This window comes from Pinus tabuliformis, chromosome 7, assembly GCF_031772625.1.
Source record: "Pinus tabuliformis cultivar Carrire ecotype Pingquan chromosome 7, CPIR1, whole genome shotgun sequence".
Classification (NCBI taxonomy): Eukaryota; Viridiplantae; Streptophyta; class Pinopsida; order Pinales; family Pinaceae; genus Pinus; species Pinus tabuliformis.
Window position 1 is genome coordinate 252,732,492 of NC_142293.1, and position 17,572 is coordinate 252,750,063.

Sequence of the window (17,572 nt, forward strand, 5' to 3'; positions counted from 1 at the left end):
TTTGCATGTTGATTTAGGGAAAAGTGCATTAGTGTGTGCTCTATGATCTGTGTGAAAAGATGTTGTCTTTATATTCCCTCAGTAGTTAAGATTTTCAAAGTTGAAAGATTGAAAAGCTTGCTTATCATCTTAGACTGCATTTAGGAGTGTTATCATACATCTCGTGGTGATCCATAAAGGCAAACTGCTAAACAAGATCAACCTTAAAATAAATTGAATTTACATAACAACGCATTGAAACATAACGCAAACACATAGAGTTCTAAGCTAGAGACGTGTTCCGGCTTCGTTAAACGTGATATCTTAGCGTTGAGTGGTTGGGTGATTCCTCCACGGTGAAGCGATAAGTATCAATACGGACTTGTGCTCCCACGTACTGTCGCGTATATATTGGGAGACACCTATAGGAACAAAGCCTTTATCCATAGGAAACCGTGTCGGCCGCCCTACTGATCGCAATGCAGTGAACACAGCATTCACGAAGATCGACCACTCGTACCGTAAAATGTATTTTGTGGTTTTGCGAAAGGTTTGGCACACCCTCTGCCTAGAACTCCAGAGCAGTTTCTTTTGGCCTTTTTCAAACTCTATAACTGAAAAAGTCCATCTGAGCATTTGTCACTTCAGGCTCGTTAAAACATCGAAGGAGACTAGAGTCATCTTTAGCTTTTTCTCGACTCTTAAAAAGTGAAAAAGCAAGTTGTGTCTAAAGCGTCGTTATAAAATTTATTTTAAACGGAACATAATCACCTCCTATTCCCGCGTTGATCTTTAGGTTGAGAACATGGAATGCCCTAACCAAGGAATTCCACAGGATGGAAATCCTAGTCCTTTCTCCTCTTGGGGAGAAGTTGGTGCGCCCCACATGGCCACATTGTCACTTCCAGGACTGACAATTGGCCTGCCAATTTGGCTATTCTCAAACAATGTAGTTCAGAACACCATGGTTCCTGAACAGTCGAGTCAACAGTTAGATCAGTCTAGAGCTGCCCACCAGCCTTCTACTTCCTATAACTCTTCCTCTAATCCTTCATCTTCGCAAGGTAGAGCCGGCAAAAGCCAGGCTCCCATGGAGAAGAAGGAGAAGAAGAAGAAAGAGAAGAAGAAGAAGGAGCCTAAGGCGACTGGGGGCAAGCAAAAGACATCTGACAAAAATCCACACACAGCACAGACCGGGCCTAAATCGCCATGTGTCATATGTAGAGGAGACCACTTCCATAGAGATTTTCCCTGTATTCCCCGGATACTAAGGGACTGGTCACCTCGTTTGCACAATTCGGGAGCATCAACCTCTGATAGCCATGTTGAATGCTTACCGTCAACCAGCGAAAGTGAAGGTTCAAGACAAAGAGGGGGAGCAAGATCCCCCTGCAAACTGTGTAAAGGCGATCACGCCATCCACCGTTGTCCCTTCTTAGACGAAGCAAAGAGAGTTTTGGAAGATCGCCCGGTTTCACCGTTGAGACTTCCTCCTGGATACAAAAAACTCGTGCCAAGTCCTTCGTTGGTTGAAAATACAGCTGGCCTGCTCAAGTGGTCGGCTGAAGCGTCAGTCATTGAAAATGAACCTACTGAATCCAGACCAGACGAAAGTCTAAAGGTCGATACGGTAGTTGACCCGGTTCGGCCTTTAGAGGTTTCATCTTCAAATGACACCGTCACTGAAGATTCATCTTCAAATGACACCCTCACTGAAGAGAATAAGGATGACACCATCCAGATTCTTTTCATCAACACAGATTCTGATGAGCATCAGGGCAATGCGCCCATTCCTTTATCGCAGGAAGGAACATCGTCAGGATCATATCCGGCCGTGTATTCGGTCCCACCACCAAGCAACCTGGTTGTGTCCTTTGATTGGAACCAACTAGGCAGACCCCGGTTACCAGCCAGTATACCATTCAGAATCATAGTCCAAATTTACAGAATGGTAATGGCTGGAACTACCATTGATGAAGGGGCATCTGTGAGTATCCTTTCCTCTATTGCTTGGAAAGCACTGGGTTCCCCGGCGCTTTTGCCTGAGATAAGAAATCTCTCGGGTTTTGATAAAGGAACCAGTCGACCATTAGGGATCCTCCCCAATGTACCTCTTACATTGAAAGGGAAGACCGTTCAAATGAACGTGATGGTCGTTCAAGGACCCTTGGATTATAACCTACTCCTTGGACGAGACTATATATATTGCATGGGAGCTATAGTCTCCTCACTCTTTAGAGTAATGTGTTTTCCACACGAAGGAAGAATGGTCAAGCTCGTAGACCAACTTTCATTTCCGGGATCACGCATCGCAAATAGTCACATACCAACCCTCAATGGTCTATTCACTCAAGAAATGTCTCCACCCCCAGTCCTCCTTCCCGATGAGTGCGAGTGATTCGGAAAGATGGGACTGGAACCCAGGGGGCATGCATCCTGGTCTGCTTCGGGCAGAGGAAACCCTGGGTATAAGATAGAATTTCCGTGAAAGAATATGACTAGTCCGTACCCCGTCCGAAAGAAGGAAGAGGGGTTGTTCTGGAACAGGATTCTTTTGTCAAGGTTACTTGTTTGACAAAGGTCATTCATCATTGTCTACTTCGGTAGACAGTGCCGAAGAAATGTTTTCGTTTGATGGTGTTAACAAAACAATCTTTGGGTAACCAGAAAGAGGCAAGCCTCCCTCAATAACATTAATGTTTTGTCTTTGAGTAGTGTTCTTCTCTTGTCACAAGTAGCTGCTCCCTTGTCGCAAGTAGCTGTTCTCTTGCGATCTTGCGAAAGAGCTGTCAAAAGTTGGGCCGACGGGAAGACAAGTACCCCGTAAGACCTGTTAAAAATAACGAGAAGACAAGTATCGTTAACATTAGACTGGCAAGACGACAAGTAGCTGTGAACACCCAAAGAAAAGCAGAGGTGGAGGAGAGGAGGGGCAGCCTTGAAATTGTATTTTATACCTGGGGGCATGCAAACCTTTTGGAGTGCAAGCTAAGAGCGGTTATTTATCTGTTTTTTAGATTAGCCATTTCCGAACTTGCATAAAGAAAGGATGAGAGGGAGCATAGCTTATGTGAGGTGCGAGCTCTATAAAAAATGGAATCTTGCAGGAGACATTCTTATCTTATGACTGGTATTCCGAGCAGTTTTACCGTGGAATTTATGCTCGTTAAAAAATAGAAAAGTGAGATCTGAGCAGTTTTAGCACATAGTTCATGCTCGTTAAAAAATAAACATAAGATCAAGCAGTTTTACCGTGGAATTTATGCTCGTTAAAAAATAGAAAAGCGTGAGCGAGAGTTTCCTCCAGAGTTTAAGCTCATTAAAAAATGAACCTATTCCGGTAAATAACCATTGTGATCGTAAATTTATTAGCCATAAAAAAGCCTTGGTCGTGTTTGCACCCGCCACCTACATTCCATTTGGCTAATCGTTCACCTCCATATGATTGTTTACCCATTTTGAGGAACAGCTGCGAAGAGTGATTTCACTTAGCCATCCTTGTGACACTGCCGTGATTGGAAAATTCCAACCTGTACCCGGAATCTGCTGCTATCCCTGTTTATCACTCTTTCCTCAAAAGACGAGTCTTCTTTGAGCTCTTTTCTCCTAACTCGTAAAATATGAAAAGTTTGCCGAGTTTTGGCCTTCCAGCTCGTTAAATTGACTGGAAGAGCTATCCCTCCTCTACATTTTAATCTTTTTGGACCTGAGGGATTATTACACAAAAAGGTCGAGCGCTTGTTTTATTCGGCTCGTTAAAGTTATCGAAAACTCATCCCTTCTGTATTGTTTTATAATTTTTCGGACTTAAGGGATTAGATGACGAAAAAGGAATTTTGGAGTTAACTTTCTGTACCTTTTCAGACTCTCTAAAAATGAAAAGGACCGAGTTTTCCTTGTCGTTAGACTCGTTAAAATGATTAAATAGCGACAAACTTGTCTTTAGACGAGAACAAGTTTCCCTATCGCTAGGCTCGTTAAAACATAGCGATGGGCTTGCCCGAAGGGTAGGTTATAGAACAAGCATATGTTATCCTCCTCAAGCTTGACAAAAATAAAGAGGTACTGGTCAGAAATGACTGGGGAAAAATTGGGAGAACCTCAAAGCTTTAATGGTAGCAAGTCGCTCTTGAACATGACACTTTGTCCTCCGTATCACATCGGGTTGGGTTGTTTCATTCACCGGTCTCATCACCATGGTCTTCGCCAAACCATCCACATTTGGGGTAATGCTACCGATCCATCACATCAGTGTCGTTATATGTTCAAGAGATGTTGTTCAGAAAGAGTCAACCGTGTCCCATCCACTGCCATACATTATCCTTCATCCACCCATGATCGCCACCCTGAATCATATTTCACAGATTGTTTTCACCTCCACTAAAATCATTAGCTCCGTTCCGTGTCACTGATGTGGGATTCATTAAGGCCCTCCTTTGACGGATCGCTTCTTGTCGACTTCAGCTCATTATCCAAGAAGTTGATCTAGGGACAAACCCCCCAGTACTTTGAAGCTTGCATGCCTCAATGGCAAGTTTCTCACTTCCGGCAACAGGTATACATTAATGACCTTCGACCAGAAGATTTTGCGTGGTGTTCGATGCCAAGTCCTTTATTCACACCACGTGAATTGTACTGCAGTACCTTGAGGGTCATTATCATTATCGGTGATTCCTCTCGCGCTTGTTAACGATTTACATTATTGACTGGTAATCAAGCGATGTCTTTCCATGTTCGACTTCAGCGCAATTCTCACATGGATCGACTTGTACTTAGAGTGAAGATCGAACGAGTTTGAAGACCCCGGATCTAGTTTCATCCATCCGGGCTGCGATATATATTCAGGAAACATAAAGACATTTGATATGTACATCATTGCATCAGATGATCATCCTACTCAAAGGATGATAATTTCAGCAGAGAATTATCAGTCTACCATCAGACGATCGTCTGTTCTATGTACCAAAATGAATTTATAAAGCTGAGCATGGGAATGCCCGCCCCAGCTAGATCATGAAAGCAGAATGAAAAATAATGTATTGTATTGTATTTTATTACAGGTCACCTCTCAGCGATTGAATGAACTTCGGATCCTCCTGATAAAGCATTTCACCCGATAAACGACCTCATACTTTAGGGGGCAACTGTTATAGACATTTTTGTGCCTTACAGCATGAAGCATGAAATGTCAATAATCTAAGGGATCCAAAGTCCCTAAACATGTTGTTCCTACCCCTAGAGGAACAAGGTCAGCAAACCACAGCACTAAATATCAGTTCTCCACCTGAAAACACTCAAAAACAAGCTAATTTTGGATCATGTCAACTGCTCCACTGAGCATCTGCGCTGAATGTCAACTGCTCCACTCTGTACCTACGCTGAATGTCAAAAGCAATGAAGGCTACCTGCGCTGGGCGAGTTTGGCCAAGTGGCACAGTCATTCCTCAAGGTGTCAATTGCCCAGGAGACACTTGGATGAGGGAATTCGCCTTGTGATGAGTAAGAGGATCTAGAGCTCCAAGTGGAAGCAAGAAACTCCAAGTGGACTCAAGAACTAAAGAATAACTGAAGTGGGAGAGGACACTAGTCAGCTCCATGCCAAGCTCAAGCTGACTCATCCTTTCTCCAAAACTCCTATATATAGAGCTCTCTCATGAGGTCTATGGAGGCTGGAATCTTGTGAATGTAAGGAAGTGCTGTTGGTTTGAGTATAGAACTATTGGGTGATTTGCTTGAAGGAGGTGAAGAGGAGATTTCTTTCTGCTGGGAGGTGTTGCTGGATTGGGCCTCTTATGGTTGTAACACTCTCAGAACTTTACTTCTTCCATTAATAAAGCATTTGAGGTTCTTCTATATGCATGTGTCTCAATGGCGTATTGATACTTGTATATTTGATTTATTCTAATCCTTGAATCAATTATGAATGTATGCTTCTTATAGTTTCCCTCTCTTGTGATTTTGCAGGATCTTGGTGTAGCTGGGCCAGTGAAAGAGCAAGGAGCTGGGAGCAAGCAGCAAAGAGAGAAGATTGGATCAATCATTAGCGGAAGATAACGGTTAGTGGATCTCTTTCTCCCCTCTCTTACATCTCATAAAGAAGTAATATCGAATAGCTTTGCTTTGATTGTTGCTGAGGTACTATCACCCTTAGAGTGGGATAGGGTCGTTCCGTATTGGATACTTTTCCCAACAACAGAAGTGAGTGAAACTTGTCAAAGTAGAGGAGACTTCTTGTTGGACCCTGGGAGGAGCTTGTACAGCATCAAGGCACAGGTTGTAAAGTTCTTCTTTGATTTGAATTAATACAATCGGATTCATTTTTCTCAACAAATTGTCTTATGTCATTTGTTTCATGAATTCCTTGATCATCATGTCAAGTATGCTTTATTACATTGGCTTTTCAGGTGCTATTTAATTTGTGTGCTTGTTTGTGTTTGCAGATTCGCGACAAGGGAGCTCATTTGGATCAAAGGAGCAAGGCTTCCACAAAATTGAATTGGACTCAAGGTAGGCCTAAAACACTTGCTTTCCTTTGTTTATAAATTGCATATTTAGAGAAAGATAGGACTTTTTTGGCTTGCTTGTCACTAGATATCATTAGATACTAGGGAGGTCAATCTTGTCCACAAGAACGACTCATTCCGTGTGACAAGCAAGTTCTAGCTCCTCTCATCAATGGATTAGCTCCTTCTCTTTTTGGATGCATGAACCACCTAAGAGCGAACCCATCCACGTCAAGATTCCTTCTAGAATCATCTAGAATTAACCCAAAGTGAGTTTTTTAGAATAAACTTGAGCCTTTTTTACTTTCATAGGGGTTCGCACCCACTCCTTTAGAGACAGAGCGGGCAGGTCCGTAGGTAATATGAACAGGGGTGTTAACGGGAAAAGTGTCTATTCAGAATGACCCTATCCCACTAAGGTGTGACAGTGACCTTAGAAACAAACAGGGAAAACTACTTTCGTATTCTTCTTTATGAACTATAAACAAAGAGGAATAGGATGAACCAACCTGTGTCTTGTGCTAGTCCTTTGATCCAATCTCTCTTCTCTTTGCCAGCTTCCAGCTACCTGCTCCCTTACTTGCCCAGCTTCACCAAGTTCCTGTAAGATCACAGAAGAAGAAAACTACACAAAGACATGGATTTATATTCATAAATAGCTTAGGATCAGATTTAAGCTAAACATACAAATGTAACAGACATCAATGATACACAAGCATGTAGGAGAAACTCAAATAGTTTTATTGATATAACAAGAAGATCCAGGAGGAGTTACAACCGATGATTCCTGATCCAGCATCAACCTCCCAGCAAAGGAATCCCCTCTTCACCTCCAATAAAGCATAAATCACCCAATACTCTGATATCTATCTCAAAACCAACAGCAATTCTCTGCAATGTAAAAAATTCCAGCCTCTGGATCTCTGGGATGAGGGATCCATATATAGATATATGCAAAGAGGATGAGTCAGCTTATGATTTGACTAGTGGCCTCTCTCTGTCAGTTCTTGCTTCCACTTGGAGACTGAGAGCCTCTTACTCATCCTTGGTCGAACTCAGTGAGGCAAGTGTCATTGAGGAAGATTCTGGAAGCTTCCATTGTCTGTCCACCTCGCGGAATGAAACTGCCATTTGTCATTTCCTGCTCAACGCACCCTGGTAGTGCATTTAGGTGCGTTGCAATGCACCTAGCTAGTGCACTTGGGTGCTATGCAACGCAGCTAGCTAGTGGAGTAGCTGAAATGATCCTGATTTGACTGATTCTGAGCAGTTTCTGGTGGAGAACTTCTAGGAGAAGCTGTAATTTGTTGACCTTGTTCCTTTAGGGGCCGGAACAACACTTTTAGGGACTTAGGATCCCTTGGTTTATAGACATTTCATGCTTAGAGCTGTAAGGCACAAAAATGTCTATAACAGTTGCCCCCTAAAGTATGAGGCCGTTTATCGGGTGAAATGCTTTATTAGGAGGATCCGAAGTTCTTTCAATGCTGGGAGGAGACCTGTAATAAGATACAATACAATACATTATCTTCATACTGTTTTCATGATCTAGCTGAGGCGGGCATTCCCATGCTTAGCTTTGTAAATTTATTTTCATGTACATAGGACAGACAATCATCTGATGGTAGACTGATGATTCTGATAGAGCCATCATCCTTTTGGTAGGATGATTATCTGTGCTGCAGTGCTGTACATTTCAATGTCTTTATTTTCCTGAATATATATCGCAGCCCGGATGGATGAAACTAGATCCGGGGTCTTCAATATTGTCCGATCTTCACTCGAAGTACAAGTCGATCCATGTGAGAAATGTTTTGAAGTCGAACATGGAAAGACATTGCTTGATTACCAGTCAATGATGTAAACTGTTAACAAGCGCGATAGGAATCACCAATAATGATGATGACCCTCAAGGTACTACAGTACAATTCACGTGGTGTGAATAAAGGACTTGGCGTCGAACACCATGCAAAATCTTTCGGTCGAAGGTCATTTATGTATACCTGTCGCCGAAAGTGAGAAACGTGCCATTGAGGCATGCAAGCTTCAAAGTACTGAATGGGGTGTTCCTGGATCAACTTCTTAGATAATGAGCTGGTGTCGACAAGAAGCGATCCGTCAAAGGAGGGCCTTAATGAATCCCACATCAATGACACAGAACGGAGCAAATGATTTTGATGGAGCTGAAAACGATCTGATGATATATGGTTCAGGATGGCGGTCATGAAAGAATGAAGTATAATGTATGGTAGTGGATGGGACACAGTTAACTTCTCTGGATGACTTCTCTTGAACATGTCGGCGACACTTATGTGATGGATTGGTAGCATTTACCCCAAATGTGGATGGTATGGCGTGACCATGGTGATGTGACCGGTGAATGAAACAACCCAACCCAACTCGGACATGGAGTGGAAGTGTCATGTTGAAGAGCGACTTGCTACCAATAAAGACTCTTTGAGTTTTCTTCCCAATTTTTCCCCAGTCATTGCTGACCAGTACCTCTTTATTTTTGTCAAGCTTGAGGAGGATAACGTATGCTTGTTCTATAATTTGCCCTTCGGGCAAACCCATCGCTATGTTTTAACGAGCCTAGCGATAGTGAAACTCGTTCTCGTCTAAAGACAAGTTGGTCGCTATTAATCTTTTTAACGAGTTTAACGTCAAAGATAACTCAATCCTTTTCATTTTTAGAGAGTCTGAAAAGGTACGTAAAGGTAACTCCAAAATTCCTTTTTCGTCATCTAATCCCTTAAGTCCAAAAAAGTATAAAACAATACAGAAGGGATGAATTTTCGATAGTTTTAACGAGCCGATTAAACAAGCGCTCGATCTTTTTGTGCAATAATCCCTCAGGTCCAAAAAGATTAAAATCTAGAGGAGGGATAGCACTTCCGGTCGCTTTAATGAGCTGGAAGGCCAAAACTCGGCAATCTTTTCATATTTTACGAGTCAGTTGAAAAGAGCTTAAAGAAGACTCGTCTTTTGAGGAACGAGTGATAAAATGGGTAGCAGCTGATTCCAGGTAAGGTTTGGAATTTTCCAATCACGGCAGTGTCACAAGGATGGCTAGTGAAATCACTCTTCGCAGCTGTTCCTCAAAATGGGTAAATAATCAAATGTAGGTGAATGATCGGCCGACCAATGAAAAAGTGGAGGTGATGGTGCAAACACGACCAAGGCTTTAATGGCTGAAATATTACATTCACGGTGGTTATTTACCAGGGAATAGTTCATTTTTTAACGAGCTTAAATGCGGGTGGAAACATTTGCTCATGTCTTATGTTTATTTTTTAACGAGCTTGAACTATGTGCTAAAACTGCTCGATGCGGGTTTATTTTTTAACGAGCTTGAACCCTGCGGTAACACTGCTCATGGCGGGTTTATTTTTTAACGAGTTTGAACCCTACAGTAACACTGCTCGTGATAAGTTTACATGCCCCCAACATAATAACGCAAATCGAGGTGCATGCCCCCCAATCTTCATTGCATTCATCTCGGTGGTTGGAATGAAGGTTTACCTTTGAGATTTGGAAAGGGGATTTGTTTCATTTTTTAATGAGGTTGACACAGATAAGAACCATCCTCGGAATCCAAATCCATTAGATATAGAAGATTTCATATTCCACTGTGGCCACTTCCGCCAGATTACTCGGAGGCGGTAGGGAAAAAGTACCCACTAAGGCAGGGTATTTTAGGAGACCTACTCCGATATTTTGGAGCGAATGGTTGCTTCCATGGATCATTGGAATGCTTCCCGTAACTTGTGAACTATTGGGGAGAAATGTTTGCTGGTCGAAGATTGTAATTCCTCCTTGGAAGGGAAATGCAATCTTCTTGAAGTAGGTCGACACAACTGCAGCCATGGCATATGTCCAGGGTCTTCCCAGTAGGATGTTGTAATCGAGGTTTCCGTCGATTACTTCAACATCAATTTCTACTATTTTACCACCCAGTTCAACCTGCAAGTTACTTAAAATCTCGTATGGAGTGTATGATTGTCCATCAAATTCTTTTAACATTGTTGACGATCGCGACAAGGGTGGTGACCCTAAATTTTTCCAGCAACTCATCGACATAATACATGTGGATGCCCCCTCATCAATAATTGTTCGATGAACAGTTTTTTGAGGGCTTTCACTTGAATACGGAAAGCTAGTTGAGCTGGTAACTGAGGGTCATATCCTTTATGATCAAAGGCCACAAGATTGGAATCCATTGGGTCAATCCCACCTATTGCTGATAATGAAGCTTGCTCTTGGGAGAGGCAATTTTGCGATACCTCAAGTGTCGACATAGCGGACGACAATTGGGCCAGGTCCTCTATTATATTATAATTCTGTGCCTAGTTTTGTTAACGGGAAAAGTGTCTACTCAGAATGACCCTATCCCACTAAGGTGTGACAGTGACCTTAGAAACAAACAAGGAAAACTACTTTCGTATTCTTCTTTATGAACTATAAACGAAGAGGAATAGGATGAACCAACCTGTGTCTTGCGCTAGTCCTTTGATCCAATCTCTCTCCTCTTTGACAGCTTCCAGCTACCTGCTCCCTTACTTGCTCAGCTTCACCAAGTTCCTGTAAGATCACAGAAGAAGAAAACTACACAAAGACATGGATTTATATTCATAAATAGCTTAGGATCAGATTTAAGCTAAACATACAAATGTAACAAACATCAATGAAACACAAGCATGTAGGAGAAACTCAAATAGTTTTATTGATATAACAAGAAGATCCAGGAGGAGTTACAACCGATGATTCCTGATCCAGCATCAACCTCCCAACAAAGGAATCCCCTCTTCACCTCCAACAAAGCATAAATCACCCAATACTCTGATATCTATCTCAAAACCAACAACAATTCTTTGCAATGTCCAAAATTCCAGCCTCTCGATCTCTGGGATGAGGGATCCATATATAGATGTATGCAAAGAGGATGAGTCAGCTTATGATCTGACTAGTGGCTTCTCTCTGTCAGTTCTTGTTTCCACTTGGAGACTGAGAGCCTCTTACTCATCCTTGGTTGAACTCAGTGAGGCAAGTGTCATTGGGGAAGATTCTGGAAGCTTCCATTGTCTGTCCACCTCGGGGAATGACACTGCGATTTGTCATTTCCCGCTCACCGCACCTGGTAGTGCTTTTAGGTGCGTTGCAATGCACCTAGCTAGTGTACTTGGGAGCTATGCAACGCAGCTAGCTAGTGGAGCAGCTGAAATGATCCTGATTTGACTGATTCTGAGCAGTTTCTGGTGGAGAACTTATGGGAGAAGCTGTAATTTTTTGACCTTGTTCCTTTAGGGGCCGGAACAACACTTTTAGGGACTTAGGATCCCTTGGTTTATGGACATTTCATGCTTAGAGCTGTAAGGCACAAAAATGTCTATAACAGTTGCCCCCTAAAGTATGAGGCTGTTTATCGGGTGAAATGCTTTATTAGGAGGATCCAAAGTTCTTTCAATGCTGGGAGGAGACCTGTAATAAGATACAATACAATACATTATCTTCATATTGTTTTCATGATCTAGTTGAGGCGGGCATTCCCATGGTCAGCTTTGTAAATTCATTTTCATGTACATAGGACAGACAACCGTCTGATGGTAGACTGATGATTCTGATAGAGCCATCTTCCTTTTGGTAGGATGATTATCTGTGCTGCAGTGCTGTACATTTCAATGTCTTTATTTTCCTGAATATATATCGCAGCCCGGATGGATGAAACTAGATCCGGGGTCTTCAATCTCATCCGATCTTCACTCAAAGTACAAGTCGAGCCATGTGAGAAATGTTTTGAAGTCAAACATGGAAAGACATCGCTTGATTACCAGTCAATGATGTAAACTGTTAACAAGCGCGAGAGGAATCACCGATAATGATGATGACCCTCAAGGTACTGCAGTACAATTCACGTGGTGTGAATAAAGGACTTGGCGTCGAACACCACGCAAAATCTTTCGGTCGAAGGTCATTGATGTATACCTGTCGCCGGAATTGAGAAACTTGCCATTGAGGCATGCAAGCTTCAAAGTACTGAATGGGGTGTTCCTGGATCAACTTCTTGGATAATGAGCTGGTGTCGACAAGAAGCGATCCGTGAAAGGAGGGCCTTAATGAATCCCACATCAATGACACAGAACGGAGCAAATGATTTTGATGGAGGTGAAAACGATCTGATGATATATGGTTCAGGATGGCGGTCATGAAAGAATGAAGTATCATATATGGTAGTGGATGGGACATAGGTGACTTCTCTGGATGACTTCTCTTGAACATGTCGGCGAAACTTATGTGATGGATTGGTAGCATTTACCCCAAATGTGGATGGTATGGCGTGACCATGGTGATGTGACCGGTGAATGAAACAACCCAACCTGACTCGGACATGGAGTGGAAGTGTCATGTTCAAGAGTGACTTGCTACCAATAAAGATTCTTTGAGTTTTCTTCCCAATTTTTCCCCAGTCATTGCTGACCAGTACCTCTTTATTTTTGTCAAGCTTGAGGAGGATAACATATGCTTGTTCTATAATTTTCCCTTCGGGCAAACCCATCGCTATGTTTTAACGAGCCTAGCGATAGTGAAACTCGTTCTCATCTAAAGACAAGTTTGTCGCTATTAATCTTTTTAACGAGTTTAACGACAAAGATAACTCGATCCTTTTCATTTTTAGAGAGTCTGAAAAGGTACGTAAAGGTAACTCCAAAATTCCTTTTTCGTCATCTAATCCCTTAAGTCCGAAAAAGTATAAAACAATACAGAAGGGATGAATTTTCGATAGTTTTAACGAACCGAACAAACAAGCGCTCGATATTTTTGTGCAATAATCCCTCAGGTCCAAAAAGATTAAAATCTAGAGGAGGGATAGCACTTCCGGTCGCTTTAACAAGCTGGAAGGCCAAAACTCAGCAATCTTTTCATATTTTACGAGTCAGTTGAAAAGAGCTTAAAAAAGACTCGTCTTTTGAGGAACGAGTGATAAAATGGGTAGCAGCTGATTCCAGGTAAGGTTTGGAATTTTCCAATCACGGCAGTGTCACAAGGATGGCTAGTGAAATAACTCTTCGCAGCTGTTCCTCAAAATGGGTAAACAATCAAATGTAGGTGAATGATCGGCCGGCCAATGAAAAAGTGGAGGTGATGGTGCAAACACGACCAAGGCTTTAATGGCTGAAATGTTACATTCACGGTGGTTATTTACCGGGGAATAGTTCATTTTTTAACGAGCTTAAACGTGGGTGGAAACATTTGCTCATGTCTTATGTTTATTTTCTAACGAGCTTGAACTATGTGCCAAAACTGCTCGATGCCGGTTTATTTTTTAACGAGCTTGAACCCTGCGGTAACACTGCTCATGGCGGGTTTATTTTTTAATGAGTTTGAACCCTAGAGTAACACTGCTCGTGATAAGTTTGCATGCCCCCAGCATAATAACGCAAATCGAGGTGCATGCCCCCCAAGCTTCATTGCATTCATCTCGGTGGTTGGAATGAAGGTTTACCTTTGAGATTTGGAAAGGGGATTTGTTTCATTTTTTAATGAGGTTGACACAGATAAGAACCATCCTCGGAATCCAAATCCATTAGATATAGAAGATTTCATATTCCACTGTGGCCACTTTCGCCAGATTACTCGGAGGCGGTAGGGAAAAAGTACCCATTAAGGCAGGGTCTTTTAGGAGACCTACTCCGATATTTTGGAGCGAATGATTGCTTCCATGGATCATTGGAATGCTTCCCGTAACTTGTGAACTATTGGGGAGAAATGTTTGTTGGTCGACGATTGTAATTCCTCCTTGGAAGGGAAATGCAATCTTCCTGAAGTAGGTCGACATAATTGTAGCCATGGCATATGTCCAGGGTCTTCCCAGTAGGATGTTGTAATCGAGGTTTCCGTCGATTACTTCAACATCAATTTCTACTGTTTTACCCCCCAGTTCAACCTGCAAGTTACTTAAAATCCTGTATGGAGTGTATGATCGTCCATCAAATGCTTTTAACATTGTTGACGATCGCGACAAGGGTGGTGACCCTAAATTTTTCCAGCAACTCATCGACATAATACATGTGGATGCCCCCTCATCAATAATTGTTCGATGAACATTTTTGTTGAGGGCTTTCACTTGAATAAGGAAAGCTAGTTGAGCTGGTAACTGAGGGTCATATCCTTTATGATCAAAGGCCACAAGATTGGAATCCATTGGGTCAATCCCACCTATTGTTGATAATGAAGCTTGCTCTTGGGAGAGGCAATTTTGCGATACCTCAAGTGTCGACATAGCGGACGGCTATTGGGCCAGGTCGTCTATTATATTATAATTCTATGCTATTTTTGCATGAGGATTAAATGTCGATTTGTGTACTACTCCTTTTGGCGACTTTATCATTGGTTCAGGAATGATGGGTGGCACAACTTCGGTCAAAGTTGTTGTCGAACTACTAGGTTGTTCATTAGCCTTGTTATTCGACGGCTGTGGATTCCCGTAATCTTTATTCCTTGTCAAAGCATCATTTTGTTGCTTTGAGATAGACAACATAAGCACTTGGGATCGGGAAGCATTTTGATTAGCTACCAGTTTGGTTCCCAGGTTTGGAAATGGATAAGTCAATACCGCTATATGTGGAAAATCTCTTGTCCAATGATCCTCATCGCATATATGACACCCCGTAGGGGGTTTCCTTTGCCCATAAGGGTTTGCAGAAGGTTTTCCAGGAGATGACTTATCCTGCTTCTTTTTTCTCCCTTTCTTTTTCTTCTTGCCCCCTGGTTGCTTCAGTTGTTTGCCCTTTTCGGTTGACACGGCATTTACTCCCGAGGCAAGAAGTTTCTCATTTGCATTTTGACTAGAAATTTTACGGGCCTTTTTAGATGTAGCCTTTGTCGATTTCGTGTCTGTTGCGCCAATCACGCCATCGCCAGCATGAGAGTCATTGTTTGGTTTAGGAGGAGGAGGAACTGAGAATTCCGGTCTAGGGGCGTCAGGTATTTTATCGTAGAGTGTGCCGGACTGAGTGTAAATCAAGTCCAAATATTACGCACGAGCAATAACTTGCTCTTCTGTGATGACTCCCCCTTTTGCCACATCTTCTGTGATGGAAGGTAGTAATGACTTGATAAACCATTCAGCTAAGAGCTGATCGGGAACATACGTTTTTACCATTCTACGACGACGTCGCCACTCATGTATATGATCATATATGTGAGTGGACGTCGTCTGTTTGAAGTTGGTAAGGAGTTCTGTTCCCGTTTCATACCTTATTGGTAATTGAAAATGGGTTAAAAAGGTTGTGGCTAGGGTACTAAAGTTGTCAAACGAAGCTCTAGGTAATTCAATATACCATTTTGCTGCTGGACCAGTTAACATCCTCTGGAAAAGGCGAAGCCTAATCGAATCATCGTTTAGGGTGTTTGATGAACACCACAGATGAAATGTCATCACATGCGACGGGTCTTCACCCGGATTTCCACTAAATTTAGGAATATCTTACGGAAGTTTATGTGGAATCGCCGGCCACCAAGGGGCATAAGCAATTGGATCATTCATCAGTTGGTTCAGATCTGGTAATTCTAGAGTTGCTACAAAGGGCAACTGTTGATTTAGGTTAGGCGAAGCATACCCAGGATGAGATGGAATCGCCTGAGCAGTGGGTCTTTGCATACCAGTATAATGTATTTGATGTTGGCAGCTTTGATAAGGTTGATGGGCATAACCATTATAGTATGGTTGTTGATAACCGCTTTGGAAATGTAGTTGCCCATTACTTACAAAGACTTGTTGCTCAGGTCCTTGATATGATTGCTGGAATTGCGGTTGTTGAGATTGAACCAGCCCTGGTTGTTGGACCATTTGTTGTTGTCCAATACTGAATGATTGACCAAGATGAGGAGTCATAGTACTTGTTTGAGCCTCAGTCGCTCCAAATAAGGAGTCACTAACCTGAGGTTGTGATTGAGTCGTTGAGACAAGAGGCTGTTGTATTGCAACGTGAGAAACTTGCGGTTGACATACAACAGGTAGCGCTTGTACTTGCGATGCAGTCACCATAGCAGGTATAGTGGGAATATCCGACACAGGGTGGACTGGTTGCATTGAATATACAACCCTTAGTTGTTGAGGAAGTATTGGTACCCAACCACTAGATGTAATTCCAGTTTGACCTGAACATTGTTGTAAACTCCCATACAGTTGTTCTCTGGGAGGGAACAATGAAAAGGCATACTGCCCTCCATATGGTGGTAATCCAGTACTTAAAGGGTAGATTGGCCTTTGAAGACACATTGGATCAATTTGTTGAGTTTCAACATAAGAAATACCAGATGATAATCCGGATGAAGAAATAGGAACTAACCATGTCGTCGAAGCAGTCCCTGATTGGACTCTGGCTTGTTGTTGATAACTTGCCAGGACAGATGGTATACCAGCGAACATCGTTGGATTAGTAGCAGGAGACTCAGCTGCTGCTGTGTCAGACGACACAGTCCTGGATGTCGATGGCTGTTCAGACATATCTAGTCTATCCAAAAGATTTCCTAGCGATTCTACAAGAACTTGCGATGAAGGCAGACTAACATATAAGACCAACGAGGGAACAGTGATGTTATTCCAATTAAAATAAATTTTAGACGCTTTGACACAACTTGTTTTTTCAGTTTTTAAGAGTCGAGAAAAAACAAAAGATGACTCTAGTCTCCTTCGATTTTTAATGAGCCTGAAGTGACAAGTGCTCAGATGGACCTTTTCCGTTAAGGAGTCTGAAAAGGAATGAAAGGGACTGCTCTGGAGATCTACGTAGAGGTAGTACCAAACCAATCGCAAAATTGCAGAATACTTTTTACGGTACGGCAGTCAATCTTCCCGAATGCTGTGTTCGGTGCATTGCGATCAGTAGGGCGACCGACAGGGCTTCCTATGGATAAAAGGTTTTAAGCCTATAGGGGTCTCCCAATATATACTCGACGGTACGTGGGAGCACAAGTCCGTACTGGCACTTATCGTCTCAAAGTGGAGGAATCACCCAACCATCAGTGAGGAGAATGGTTACCAGGCTTTACGACACCGGAATATGTCTCTAGCCTAGACCTCTAAATGT